At 47.5% G+C, this 14,415-nt stretch overlaps 1 protein-coding gene across 7 annotated transcripts in view; it reads right to left on the minus strand.

The window, feature by feature from the left end:
• The window catches only part of ARHGAP32 (Rho GTPase activating protein 32), a 1,461,643-nt gene that overhangs the window by 161,578 nt on the left and 1,285,650 nt on the right, over positions 1–14,415 (minus strand). The window lies entirely within an intron of this gene.

Genomic DNA, 14,415 nt, shown 5'->3' on the forward strand with positions numbered 1-14,415 from the left:
CTTGATAGCAACACAGCTCTGAGGAGCACCAGTGGGTAGTGTTAGGTGGGGGGGAGGTGGGGGGAGAAGGTGGTGGCATCTCAAGAAATAATTTGAGCATCTGCACTGGTTTTCTTTTTTTTTGAAGCACCTGTTGTCATGCATCTTCGCCAGAGGTCAAAGTCGCTGGATCAGAAGGGCATGATGTGCACATCTTTTTTAATTTATGAAAAACAGTAACCCTACTTTTTGTGAAAATACAACCATCCCAGGACAGTTAATTCAGATAGTTTAAATGCTCCAGCTGAAATGTCAGCTAGGGAGTTTCCTGTGCTGTGAAAGTGACGGTGGACAGACAGCTAAACAAGCAACAAGTCTTCTTGCCAGGAGGCTTGCTCCCCTGAAAGAAATGTAAATGTGAACGGCTAATCTGCAATTGTAAAGGATGCTTAAAAGCCAGTATTGACTTTATTGGATGGAATCACTTAAAGCTTCTTGATCACGCAGACTTATTCTTTTTGAGTGGTAGTGCAAGGAGTGACCAGCCAAGCTGTGAAGTGTGTGCTTTTAAGGACCATTTATAGAAAATATTGTACTAAGTACAGCCTGGATATTAATAAAATCTATATTTTGGAATCCCCTTTTTATAAAAAAACGTTTCACACATTTTGTAGCAGCCTATCTTATACTGTGTGTAATGAAAGATTAACATAATGACTAACTTTTCAACAAGGCTTTCTGTCGCAGGCTGGACCTCCTAGCACCCACTGCACCAACCAAGAATCAGGCCCCGATTTATCCATCAAAAGATTGTATTGCCCTTGCGTCATGTAGTGATGCAATCCTCAAGTCAGATATACCATGCCAGGTTAAGCCACTTTGCATGGCCCTGCGTAGCTTGGTAAATGTGGAGAAACTTGTTTGACTCTGAGACAAGAAAGTGTTACGTGGGTGGACAGTGGGTGTTCCCAAAATTCCACACATGCTTTTTACAGCATTCCCAGATTTACCATGAGTAGTAAACCTGGGAATGTGTCAAAATTGTACGCATTCCCGATAGAGGTGCAACGAGGACAAAATGCCTCTAAGGAAGGGACACCTTCCTGCACAAAAACAATCCTGCCTGCGACGCAGCACATAGTATTTCAATGCAGTGAGAGACCAAGAATGCACCATATGTTAGTCAATGTGGTGCCTTTCGGCCCTCTCCATTTAACGCAGAGCAGCAAGTTGTCTTGGCCCTTAATTTTGTGATATATGGTTACACACATAGACCTCTGCAGTCCATTAACTAATGGAGGCTTCAAAATGTACTATAGTTAATTTCCTACTGATTAACGTACCTGCATTTATTTTTCATTTAAGCTGTGTGTTATTGTATTGAATATGCTACTTACCAGTATGCATCTGTTCTTGGCATGTAGGGCTGCTGACATTCATATCTGTGCATAGATCGCCGCCTAGTGTTGGGTCCGGATGTTTGCACGTTGTTGTCCTGGAAGAGTCTTCGAAGTATCCTTGGATAGGTGACTCCTCCCCTGGACTACAGTGCGCATGGGCATCCTCTCCATCCTCAGATTGTTTTTCGCCATTGTGGCAGTGATGGAGTGGATACAGTAAGTGATGACCATGCTTTACAGTAATTCTGAGAGCTGCAGCTGCGACAGGCGCCGGGGAGGAGGGAGGGCGATATGAATGTCAGCAGCCCTACATGCCAAGAACAGATGCATACTGGTAAGTAGCATATTCAGTTCGAGGCATGTGGGCTGCTGAATTCATATCTGTGCATAGAATGTATAGCAGTGCCCTCTATTAGCGGCGGCTACCCGTGCCAGCTGCAGCGGTCTGAAAAAGAGTTTTGAGAACAGCCTGTCCTACAGCTGCCTGCTGTTTTGACTGCACATCTACACAATAGTGTTTGGTAAATGTGTGTGTAGTGGACCATGTGGCTGCTCTGCATATATCATGCAGGGGAATATTTCCTAGAAAAGCCATGGAAGCCCCTAACTTACGTGTTGAGTGGGCTCGTGGTGGAATAGTTAATGTGCGTTTTGCCTTTTGATAACAGATTTAAATACACTTAACTATCCATCTGGCTATCCCTGCTTTGGAGATGGCGTTACCTTTGTGGTGCGGGGCAAAGGCAACGAACAGTTGTTTTGTCTTCCTGAAGGGTTTAGTCCTGTCGATGTAGTACATGAGGGCCCTCCGTACATCTAGTGTATGGAGTGCCCTTTCTGCGACAGTTTGTGGGTTTTGGAAGAAAACGGGCAGTTCAATAGTCTGATTCATGTGGAACTGCGATATTACTTTGGGCATGAATTTGGGGTTGGTACGTAGTATGACCCTGTTGGCGTGAACCTGTATAAATGGCTCTTGAACGGTTAGTGCCTGGAGTTCACTAACTCTTCTTAAGGAAGTGATCGCTACCAGGAAAGCTACTTTCCAGGTGAGGAATTGAATCTCGCATGAGTGTAGAGGTTCAAAGGGTGGACCCATTAGGCGTGTGAGGACCAGGTTGAGGTTCCACATTGGAGCCGGTGGGTGACTAGGTGGAATGACTCGTTTGAGTCCTTCCAAGAATGCTTTGATGGCAGGCACTCTGAATAGTGAGAGGTGCTGCCTGGTTTGCAGATAGGCTGATATTGCGGTCAAATGGACACGTATAGAGGTGTACGCCAGATTGCATCGGTATAGGTGTAATAGGTAACAAATGATGTTTTGGATGGATGCGTCCAGCGGGTTAATGTCATTATTACTGCAATAAATGACGAACCTTTTCCATTTGGCTGCATAGCAAGCTCTTGTAGTGGGTCTCCTGGCCTCCTTGATGATGTCCATACAGTCAGGTGGCAGGTTGAGATAGCCGAACTCTAGGACTTCAGGAGCCAGATTGCCAGGTTCAGCTGTTGCGGATCTGGGTGCTGAATCTCTCCATGGTTCTGCGTCAAATGAGCGGGTTTGATCCGCAGCCTTTGATGCGGCACCACGGAAAGTTCGAGGAAGGTGGTGTACCATGGCTGGCGTGCCCACGTAGGAGCAACTAGGACGAGTGTCAGGGAGTGTTGTCTGAGTTTGCGAGCCACCAGCGGTATCAACGGCGCTGGGGGAAAAGCGTACGCAAATTTGCCGGACCAGTTCATCCATATCGCATTGCCCTGCGACTGCGGATGTGGGAACCTGGCGGCAAAGCTTTGGCATTTTGCGTTTTCGCTTGGGGCGAACAGGTCTATCTCTGGATGACCCCACTGCTGGAAGTACGGCTGGAGTACTGATGGGTGTAACTCCCACTCGTGCATCTGGTGGCTGTGTCTGCTGAGCAGATCCGCCATCTGGTTGTCCTTGCCGGGGAGGTGTTCCGCCATGAGGAACATGTTCCTTTGAATGGCCCACTTCCACATGCTCTGAGCCAGATGAGACAACTGTGGAGAGTGTGTTCCTCCCTGCTTCTGTATGTAGTACATTGCGGTCATGTTGTCCGTCCGGATCAACACGACCTTGTTGCACAGATGTACTTTGAATGCCTTCATGGCCAGGAAGATTGCCATCAGTTCCAGAAGGTTGATGTGCATCTTCTTCTGTTGTGTCGTCCATAGTCCCTGCACTGTGTAGTGGAGTACATGAGCTCCCCATCCCTGGAGAGACGCGTCCGCTGTCAGTACTATTTGTGGAACAGGCTCTTGGAACGGTCGGCCCTTGCAAAGGTTTTGTGGGTTCCACCAATGCAGAGAGTTGTATGCCCGACCGCTCACCAACACTAGGTCTTTCAACTGTTCTTGAGCCTGATTCCACTGACGTGCTAGGCACTCCTGAAGCGGGCGCATATGTAATCTCGCGTGTGGGACTATGAAGATGCAGGAGGCCATCATGCCTATCAACTGCATGAACACTCGCGCTGGAAGTGAGTGTTTGGGTTTGAACTTGGAGATCAGCAGTTGCATGCTGTTGATCCTCACTAAATTTGGCTGAGCTGTGGCCGCCAGAGTGTCTATAGTCGCACCTAGGTACTGTTGTACGTGTGAGGGCTGGAGATGGGACTTTGGGTAATTTAGTGAGAATCCCAGACTGTGAAGAAGGTGAATGGTGCGGGACATGTGGCTGGCACATTGCTGGGCTGACTTCGCTTGAAAGAGCCAGTCGTCCAGGTAGGGGTAGACGTGTATGTGCTGCCTCCGTAGATGTGCTGCCACAGTAGCTAGGCACTTCGTGAAAACCCTGGGCGCTGTTGTCACGCCGAAGGGAAGGACTTTGAATTGGTAGTGCTGCCCCTGAACAGTGAACCTGAGGTATTTTTTGTGTGAGGGGTGAATGGGTATGTCAGTCAGTCAATACTTTATTTCGGCTAACAATAGCCATAAAAGTCAACACATATAACACAATACATAAATCCATGGTAGAAATACACAATACATAAGTCCATGATGAACAGAATACATACAATTTATGATGGTGAATATTTGTCCATGATTAAGCAATACCAGATAAAATATAAATAACACATTAAATTAGCTAAAAGCCAGAAATCTTACAATAAAAGATATTAAGATGAGGTAGACTTGAGGATAATCTGATATCTAAAGTAATCCAAGGTTCCTCTTCCTATGATTACAATTTTTGACCACGGCATTTCCTAATAAGGTATACATTGAATAAATATCTACTTATACCATATACCATTACTTGGGAGGAATTAAATTTTAATATGCGCTCAGCTACTTTATATGACTCAATCCCCATATTCCTACAGAGGGGTTTGATCCACGAGGACCTTGTTTCTTGTAGGCCGGGCAAAAAAAAAGAATGTGGGGAATATCTTCCCTAGCCCCAAGGGGACACATAGTACACAAATCCAGTCCATTTTCTCCAGCCCACCTACATGTGTAGGAGTTTAATAATAAAACCCCATACCTAAATTGCAGATAAAGAGATTTTGCTAAGGGGGGAGCGATCTCATCCATAAATTCCTCAAAGTTAGGTGAATCTTTTGCGTTTAAAAAATTCTGGGTTAAAGTACCAATGCGAGAACCCAGAGTTAGTTCACTGTTAACGTGGGACCAAAAGGTTACCTTGAGGAGTTTTTTGGAGAACTGAGTCAAATTATGGGGCTCCTCCCAAAAGGAAAAAAGCCCCAATCTCTTAAACGATGTACAAATATATTTCAGCCATGGGGTTTTCTGAAACACATCCAATTTAATTAATTCGATCAACCCATCCTTATAGTCTATCAGCTCAGGGGTTGACCATATCCTGACCCAGTACAATAACGGTCTTAATGAAGCCAAGTGTTCTGTTCTTTTGAGATTGATGTCTAAAAACAGGGGCACAACTGGGGTACGAGTCGGTATTTTAAGTAGACTACGCACAAATGTATTTTCTATCACGCCGAATTTGGAGGAATTACTATATCCCCATATCTCGGCACCATAAAGAGCTGCTGATTGAGCCTTGGCTTTAAAGACCTCCAGTGCTGGTGTAATGGCTTTAGAACTACTTGCTCCGTGCACCTTTAGGATGGGGAAAGAGTTCTGTTTAAGAGATAGTGAGCTTTTATTTAGCTGGCCTTGCCAGGACAGTTTGTTATCTAATATCAAGCCCAAATAATTGAAACTTTCTACCTTATCCAATGTGCGGTTCTCTAAGAGCAAGTTTTCCTTAAACGTTTTGGTTGGGTTTATGGCCATGTACTTTGTTTTCATTGGGTTAATTTCCAGCCCCTTTTCCACGCAATAATTATAAAAAGTATTAACCAAATTTTGCAAGCCTCTCGGGGTCTGAGAAATAAGGATAGTATCGTCGGCAAAAAGTAAGGAAGTAATTGGTTCACCGACTAATTTTGGGGAGTCATGAGCACAATTCCTCAGGTATGTTGGAATATCATTAACGTACAGTGAGAACAATGTGGGTGCTAATACGCATCCTTGACGCACCCCTCTATCTACGGGGATCGCTTTAGATAGTTCTCCTGCTTTTCCCCATCTAATTTTTGCATAGTTCCCTGTATGGAGTTTGATGAGTTCATTAAGTAACTCACCAGGGATGTCTAACTTCTTTAGTGTAGACCACAGCAACTTCCGGGGGACAAGATCAAAAGCAGCCCTTAAATCTATAAATGCAACATAAAGACTACCCTGCCTGATCTTTATGTATTTCCAACAAATACACATAAATCTGAACACCTGGTCGACAGTACTTACTTTAGATCTGAAGCCAGCTTGGTATTTTGACAATAGTTTCGTCTCCTCAATCCAAATTAAAATCCTATTTAAAATATGTCTGGCAAAAATCTTTTGTAAAACATCAATTAAACTAATGGGGCGGTAATTGCTAGGATCATGGCGATCACCTTTTTTAAAAATTGTTATAATTTCTGCCCCTTTCCGTGATTCTGGAATAGGTAAACCGGCCACAATTGAGTTACTTAAAAAGTTAATATACGGCCCCCACACATTGACATCGTGTTTCAACAAGTCACCAGGAATTTTGTCAGGGCCAGGGGCCTTACCAGTCTTTATAGCTGATAATGCCTCGACTGTCTCTTCTAAGGTAAAATGTAATGGTACAGTACTACTGGCTGGAATAACGTCTACATTCACTAGGGACAAATCATCCTTACTAATCGTGTAAAGTTTAGAAAAGTGATCACACCAGGTCAGTTCATCCAGAAAAATATCCTTGGGTGATCTACCCTTTTTGTTTCCCTTAGCAATTAGATTCCAGAACGTGCTTTGATCATGTAGTTTAGCTGCACTCAGTAAGTCATCCCAAAAATTAGCGTCCCATGCATTTTTAGCTTGACTCAGGGTTTTTTTATAGATCAGTCTAGCATTTTTTATGTCACATTGGCTCCCATTTTTTACTGCGTGAATCAGTTGTGATTTAGCAACCCTACAATCATGGTTATACCATTGTTTTCCTGGTTCGACCTGATCCATAATTTTATTCCCTCATCCCTGGAGAGACGCGTCCGCTGTCAGTACTATTTGTGGAACAGGCTCTTGGAACGGTCGGCCCTTGCAAAGGTTTTGTGGGTTCCACCAATGCAGAGAGTTGTATGCCCGACCGCTCACCAACACTAGGTCTTTCAACTGTCCTTGAGCCTGATTCCACTGACGTGCTAGGCACTCCTGAAGCGGGCGCATATGTAATCTCGCGTGTGGGACTATGAAGATGCAGGAGGCCATCATGCCTATCAACTGCATGAACACTCGCGCTGGAAGTGAGTGTTTGGGTTTGAACTTGGAGATCAGCAGTTGCATGCTGTTGATCCTCACTAAATTTGGCTGAGCTGTGGCCGCCAGAGTGTCTATAGTCGCACCTAGGTACTGTTGTACGTGTGCGGGCTGGAGATGGGACTTTGGGTAATTTAGTGAGAATCCCAGACTGTGAAGAAGGTGAATGGTGCGGGACATGTGGCTGGCACATTGCTGGGCTGACTTCGCTTGAAAGAGCCAGTCGTCCAGGTAGGGGTAGACGTGTATGTGCTGCCTCCGTAGATGTGCTGCCACAGTAGCTAGGCACTTCGTGAAAACCCTGGGCGCTGTTGTCACGCCGAAGGGAAGGACTTTGAATTGGTAGTGCTGCCCCTGAACAGTGAACCTGAGGTATTTTTTGTGTGAGGGGTGAATGGGTATGTGGAAATACGCATCCTTGAGGTCCAGCGTGGCTAGGAAGTCTCCCTGCTTGAGAAGCGGAAGGACTTGCTGGAGAGTGAGCATGTGAAAGTGCTCTGAAAGAATGTACCGGTTCAGGGGTCTCAGGTCTAATATAGGTCTGAGTGACCCGTCCTTTTTTGGTATTAAGAAGTAGAGGGAGTACACTCCCGTACCCTGCTCGTGGACGGGTACGACCTCTATAGCGCCTTTTAGAAGCATACTTTGCACCTCCTGCTGTAAGAGCGTTAAGTGCTCTGAGGACATAGGGCGGTTTCTTGGTGGTATTGTGGGTGGAGTGGAGGTTAACTCCAGACAGTAACCGTATTTGACAATATCTTTGACCCACCTGTCCGTGGTGATGGAGTTCCACGTGGACAGGAACCTTTGTAGCCTTCCCCCGACAGGTGTTATGTGGTCGGGAGGAAGGGAGAGGGCGTCACTGCTTGTTCTTGGGGGAGGACCTGGTGTTGCCGTAGCCGCGTCCTCTGCCCTTTGTACTGGAGCCACGATATCCACCTCGGGTGTTTTTATCGTAGGTGGTCTGTGTATTGCCTTTGTTATACGTTTGTTGTGACCCCTGTCCTCTACCTGCTCCCTTGTTTCCGGGGCGACGAAAGGAGCCGCTCCGAAAGGACTGAGTTTGGAGAGCGCCCATGGACTTTGCAGTGTCCGTGTCCTTTTTTATCTTCTCAAGGGTGGTGTCAACCTCCGGCCCGAATAAATAGTCGGGGTTGACAGGCTGGTTGAGTATATTATTTTGTACCTCAGGCTTGAATCCAGAGATTCGCAACCAGGCATGTCGTCGCAGCATGACGCTTGTGTTTATGGCCCTGGCAGCTGTGTCAGCGGCATCTAGTGCACACTTGATGGAAGCATTCGTGAGTAGCTGTCCCTCTCTGATGAGAATTTCTGCGCCTTCTTTGAACTGGTCAGGGAGATGTTGGAGTAGTTGCTCCAATGTGTCGTAGTGCGCTCTATCGTAGCGAGCAAGGAGCGCTTGAGTGTTGGCTATGCGCCATATGTTGGCAGCTTGGGCGGCAACTCGCTTGCCAGAGGTCTCTAACACCTTGGACTCTTTGTCCGGGGGAGGAGCGTCACCTGTCGTTTGCGAGTGTGCCCTCTTGCGAGCATTCGCTACGACAATGGAGTCTAGTGGTAATTGGCCTCTGATGTAAGTAGGATCCCCAGGTGCTGATCTGTATTTCTTATCAATCCTGGGGTTTATCACTCGTGCCCTGGTGGGTTCCTTGAAAATGTCCTTGGCTGGTTTGAGGACTCCTTTTAACATGGGCAGAGTCTTTACATGCCTTTCTGAGGATGCAAAAGTGTCCATAAGAAAGTCATCTTCGATGGTGTCAGAGTGAAGCTGCACCCCATGGTTATTCGCAGCACGTTCAATAAGAGCGTTGAACGCTGCAGTATCCTCTGTGGGAGATGTTTTTGCCCCATAGAGTTGTGGGTCCTGTGCATCGAGAGGTGCACCTGGGTCTACAGGGTCGCCCCAAGTGTGATCAGGGTCCTGCTGGTCATCAGGGTCTATGTCTCCATGGTAGGGGACTTGGTCATCCATGTAGTCCTCTAACGCATCCGTGTCGGAGTGTGTGGGAGAGAATAATTGTGGATTCTGGTAGGATGAGTGGAAAGGTTCATAAAGGACAGGTTCTGATTCTACAGGCAGCTTCCTTTTTAGTGGGATCCTGAAAGGGTCCAACGGTGGTTCCGAAGTTATCCTCCGCTCGTGGAGAATCATCCTGCCAGTGTTGGCGTCGATGACATGTGACGGAGACGTCTCAGCAGGTGTAATCGTGGTCTGGGTGACCCGTGTCCTGAGTTGGAATATTTTCGGGATTGTGGACGGAGGCAAGTCAAAGGTAATGTTGGCTGGCACCGAAGAGGCTGCCGGAGCTTCGATCGGTCCGGAACCCGACGGGTCCTGGAGGGCAGTCTTGGTTTTGCTGCTTTGTGCCGCAACGGGTCGCACTTGGAGCGCCTTTGAGGCTTTTGCACCGACCAGGTTCGTAGAGGCGGCCGTGGACTTTTTCGGCGCCGGTGGTTCATCGAGTCGAGGTGCGGAAATGACCGTCGACGTCTTCGATGCGTGAGGCTTTGGTGTTGTCGAGGGAGCGATGCGAGACGCAGCAGGCAGTGCGGCCCTCGGTGTCGATGGCGTCGGCGCCGGGAGCCGAGCAGGTTTGTTGGCGCCGAAGGCCTTTTTCCGTATGTCGACTCCGACGTCGCCCGCTTCAAGTTCGGCACTGAAGTCTCTCTTGGTGCGGTCGGTGCCCACGCGTTTCGCTGGCGTCGAAGGCGTGGAAGGCCTCGATCCGACCAGCGCCACTTTCGGTTTCGTTTGAACCGGTGCAGCTTTCGGTTTCGGTTTTGTAGAAGGGAAACCAGCCGGTTTAGGCAGTAATGGCTGCTGCTAAATGTCCGAGGCCGAGCCCGAGGGCGGGGCCGAAGAACTGCGGGATGGGTCTCGGGTAAGGCCCGAAGGCGATCCCTCGACCGGAGCCATAGACTGTGGCACTGGGCTTTCTTCGGTCTGAACAGGCAGGCCTTGTTCGTCATTGGAGCTACTCTCTTCGGCCCCTAAGGCCTCCTCGTCGTCTCCTACCTCGGTGTCGTCTTCACCTCTGTGGAAGAGTGATTCGTCGACTTCGTCCGATCCGGAGTCGTGTTCGGAAACGGGACTGGAGGGTAGGACTTCCAATTCTTCGACATCTTCGGCCTCGTTGAAGATGTCTGCTGGGGCCGGTGCCGCGTGCTGCGCTTCGAGTCTCGCCGCTCGTCGATTCCGTAGAGTCTTTTTGGAACGGAACCGGGCACAGGCCATGCATGTCGATTCGTCGTGGTCCGGCGAAAGGCATTTGTTGCACACCGGATGGACGTCGATGTGGGGGTACTTCGCATTGCATACCGGACACCTCTTGAATGGCGTCCTCGATTCCATCGTCGAAGTAGTCGATGGACAGGTAAATGCGAAAAAAGTCGGTCCTGAAAGTTAGTAAACTAACAAGGTGGTATCGAAAACCGATCGATAAACAGTACCGACGCGAACTAAAGGCCTTTTGGCCTCGACAAAGTTTTTTCCTAACTTGAGCTAAGATAGCACATCCGAACCCAATGGCGGAAAAAAACAATCTGAGGATGGAGAGGATGCCCATGCGCACTGTAGTCCAGGGGAGGAGTCACCTATCCAAGGATACTTCGAAGACTCTTCCAGGACAACAACGTGCAAACATCCGGACCCAACACTAGGCGGCGATCTATGCACAGATATGAATTCAGCAGCCCACATGCCTCGAACATGTAGTTACCGTAAGATGAAAGACCAAATATTAGTGCAAAATATTTCGTTTTTTTAGCCACCCCTTTGACCCCTCCCCACTCTCATTGACACCGCCCCAGCTGCAGCATCACTGTTCAAATACTTTCTTTTTCGAGGCACTTCGACTCCTGAACCATAAAGACATTTCTTCACTTGTCAGCATATGCGAAATAAATGGGAACTTTGGGTACGCCAGCAGTTTTAACTAATAACCATGTGTCTTAGCACTTTTAACACAGCCTCACCTGAGCCACTAAACACTTGACAGCACAGGTGTCTTGGGTGTTACAAATTAGATGCATGCTGGGAGGCAGGGGTTCTGGAGCATTAGGGGAGGATCATGAGGGGAAGCAGCCAATATAAAACTTCCCAAAATTGGAAATTTAAATTGCATGTATATGGAGCTTAATACCCCTGACGAGATGTTGAAATTTGTGAAAATCCAAGTTTGTATTTCTCCGCTGTGGCATCACATAAGCGAACAAGCATTTGCAATGCATAGGTGTCGCATTTGCGAGAGTTTGAGCTACTGGCATTGTACATGGCAATGGCTTTTTTAGGTTTTGAAAACCTGCAGGCGGTGCATGAATATGCACGTTGTACTTATAGTTGTTGCTTACGTGAAGCAAGGCTGGTAGTAACTGCACCTCTTTAACTGACAGCCTTCTCGAAAGCAAGGACTATAAAATAAATAAATAAATATGTTAGTGCTATAAGTACAAAGTGCATGTTTACGCACCGCTTGCAGGTTTTCAAAACACATAAATAAAAGGCATTGTTATTTACGATGTCAATAGTTCAAACTCTTGCATATGCGAGACGTATTGCATTGCAAATGCTTGTTATTAGGGAGGATGGACTGCAAGAATAACGGAACAGCACTGAGGAGACAATCAGCCGCTACTAAAAGGAATCACCTGCTGAGAACAAGGAGGCGGCTGAAATATACAAAGTGCTTCGATATTTGATCACATCAATGGAGAGCTGATGAAGTGCCAGGATTTTGCACAGGCAGACAGCCTTCAAACACGAGAGAGATGTGCCTAGCGAAGGGTCCACTGCAGTGCACGCATTTGTATCTTGGTCTCCGATGGCAGTGCAGTGTAGACTGATTATGTGCTTGCTCATTGCATAATGTAAACAAGCATTTACAATGCAATGGTCTCGGCATTGGTAAAGTTAGAGCTATTGGCATTGCTCATGACATTATTTTTGTTTATGTTTTTGTTTTTAAAACATTTAAAGAAACGGCATTGTCATGAGCAATGCCAATAGCTCTAACTTTAACAATGCCGAGACCGTTGCATTGTAAATGCTTGTTTTATTAACAATCAATAAAATGTGGTTAAAAAAACGATTCATGTTTTTTGTAAGGATGCATTTGTTTCGACCATGTTTGGTGGTCGCTTTCATGTTGTAAAGTTTAGCCAATGCGATAAGAGCCGAGGCCACATAATGAGCCACGTTCACCCCTTGGTATCCACTGTGGAAGAAACCACTGGGATGACAGGCCACTGAGATGCAATAGGCCACAAACAGTACGTATAAGCCTTCCACCAGGCTCTTTGCTGCCATGAAAAACGCTAAGACCAAAAACAGGAGAGCAAAAACCGCAAATAATGGGACAGGGAACAGGGGCTCAGCTGGCTGCCAGACTTGATTCAGGAGAGAATAACCCTCTGCAAACTTCAGGATGGAGGTGAAACCGAATAGGGTAGCAGTCAGGGAGTCGAAGGAACGGTATGACAAGATGCAAACCCCAACCTGAAAGAATCCAGCCATCCAGAGCCAGGGCACCTGCCCCACACAGAAACTGGTGGTTAGGCCAAGGATCTTGCAGCCAAAGACGCTAGCCGAGGCGCAGTTCACGATCAGTCCGATCACCACCACGTCATTTCTGCTGGAGTCTATGAGGAGGGAAGCCATCTTAGCTTTAGCGTTCGGCAATTCCGCACCAGGGAGGGCGATTCTCTTCCGGCTTAAGAAATGAAGAGACCTTGCTCCCACCAGGTACAGGCTGACAATGGTGACAATTAGGTAGTTACAAGCATACATGCCAACATTTCAGAAGAGCTAAGTGGGAGATTTAACAAAAAAAAAAAAATTCGGGAGAGTGGGGCCTTCAATCGGGTTTCTGTCATGTATGGACTTTGGAAGTGTGCTCCTGCAGGATCGGACATTTGAAAGCAAATTCACGTGTTTTTTTATCACCTTTCAGAAGCATGGAGCGCAATGGCAGGCAGAGAAAGAGGGGATGCAAGAGTTGTGCACTGGCCTGGCAGGTTGCCGTCAGTGCATACACCCCCCTCCCCCTCCCCCGTCAGCCTCCGGGCACACACACAGCCACCCCCCCCCAGTACTTCACAGGTGTTTAAAAGACCATTCGGTTGTTAATGGGGGTTTGTTGGTTTTTCACCCCTTCTAGAGCCCCTGCATCGCCATTCTGACTATTGCTGGAAGAATTAGCACGTTACACAATACACAAGCCCTGTCAGCTGAAACCCCGAGGAATCGGGTTTTTGCTTCCAGGAATCGGGAGGCGGGAGACTAGCTTTCAAATCGGTAGTCTCCCGCCTGAATCGGGAGTGTTGGCATGTATGTTACAAGCGACGGCGGAGGAGCCGAAGGTGCTGTCACAGTACATGGCAATCCCATGCATGCTGGCATAGGAAATGGCAATCGCCATCAAAGCAATCGGAACATCGTCATAAAGCACTCCGACGACTCCAATGATAAAAAAGCCCAAAGTGAAGGTGGCGAACCCAGGCACCATGGCATTGCGTAGATCGTCAGCTCCTTTTAGGACCCCCTAGCCAACCAAGACTTGGATCAGTCCGACACCCCACCACAGCGCGGAGACCGAGAGGCTGAAGGAGGCTCTGATTACAGTCTAAAAATGTCGGTGCCATTTAAATGGGAAGACAAACTCTGGCACATCAGCGCCACTGAAGCCCCTCCAGCTGCATAGGTTCTCTGTATGGCATGACCAGCCCACTAACTTTTTTCACAGATAATCAGTGCAAAACCATGCTCCAATCCTACGGTATTGTACACACTACGAGTCCTAGACAATTTCCCAAAAACATATGCAGCTATTGGATTGGTTGTCACGTGACCCGGAAGTGCTGACATGCCATTTCTTAAAGTAATCCGTAATGTACATGGGGAGTTAATTCACGAGTGAATGCAGTTTTCAAAGTTTTATTGGCTGCTGTTTGTTTCGCTGGCAAGCTTGAGAAGCGTCTTCTGAGCCTCCCGTCCTGATTGAATTCACCGGTGCCAGTCAGTGCCAAACAGGACAGCAAAAGCACACCACCGGAGAAAGGCAGCGTCCTTTTCGGATCGGGGGGCGTGTTTTGCTGTTGTCTCCTCCCTGAGACTTTTCGCAAAAAACACGCCCCCCGATCCGAAAAGGACGGGGCATGATTGGAGTGACGGGACCTCTTCTCCAATGGC

The sequence above is a fragment of the Triturus cristatus genome, chromosome 3_2, assembly GCF_964204655.1.
Source record: "Triturus cristatus chromosome 3_2, aTriCri1.1, whole genome shotgun sequence".
Taxonomy (NCBI): Eukaryota; Metazoa; Chordata; class Amphibia; order Caudata; family Salamandridae; genus Triturus; species Triturus cristatus.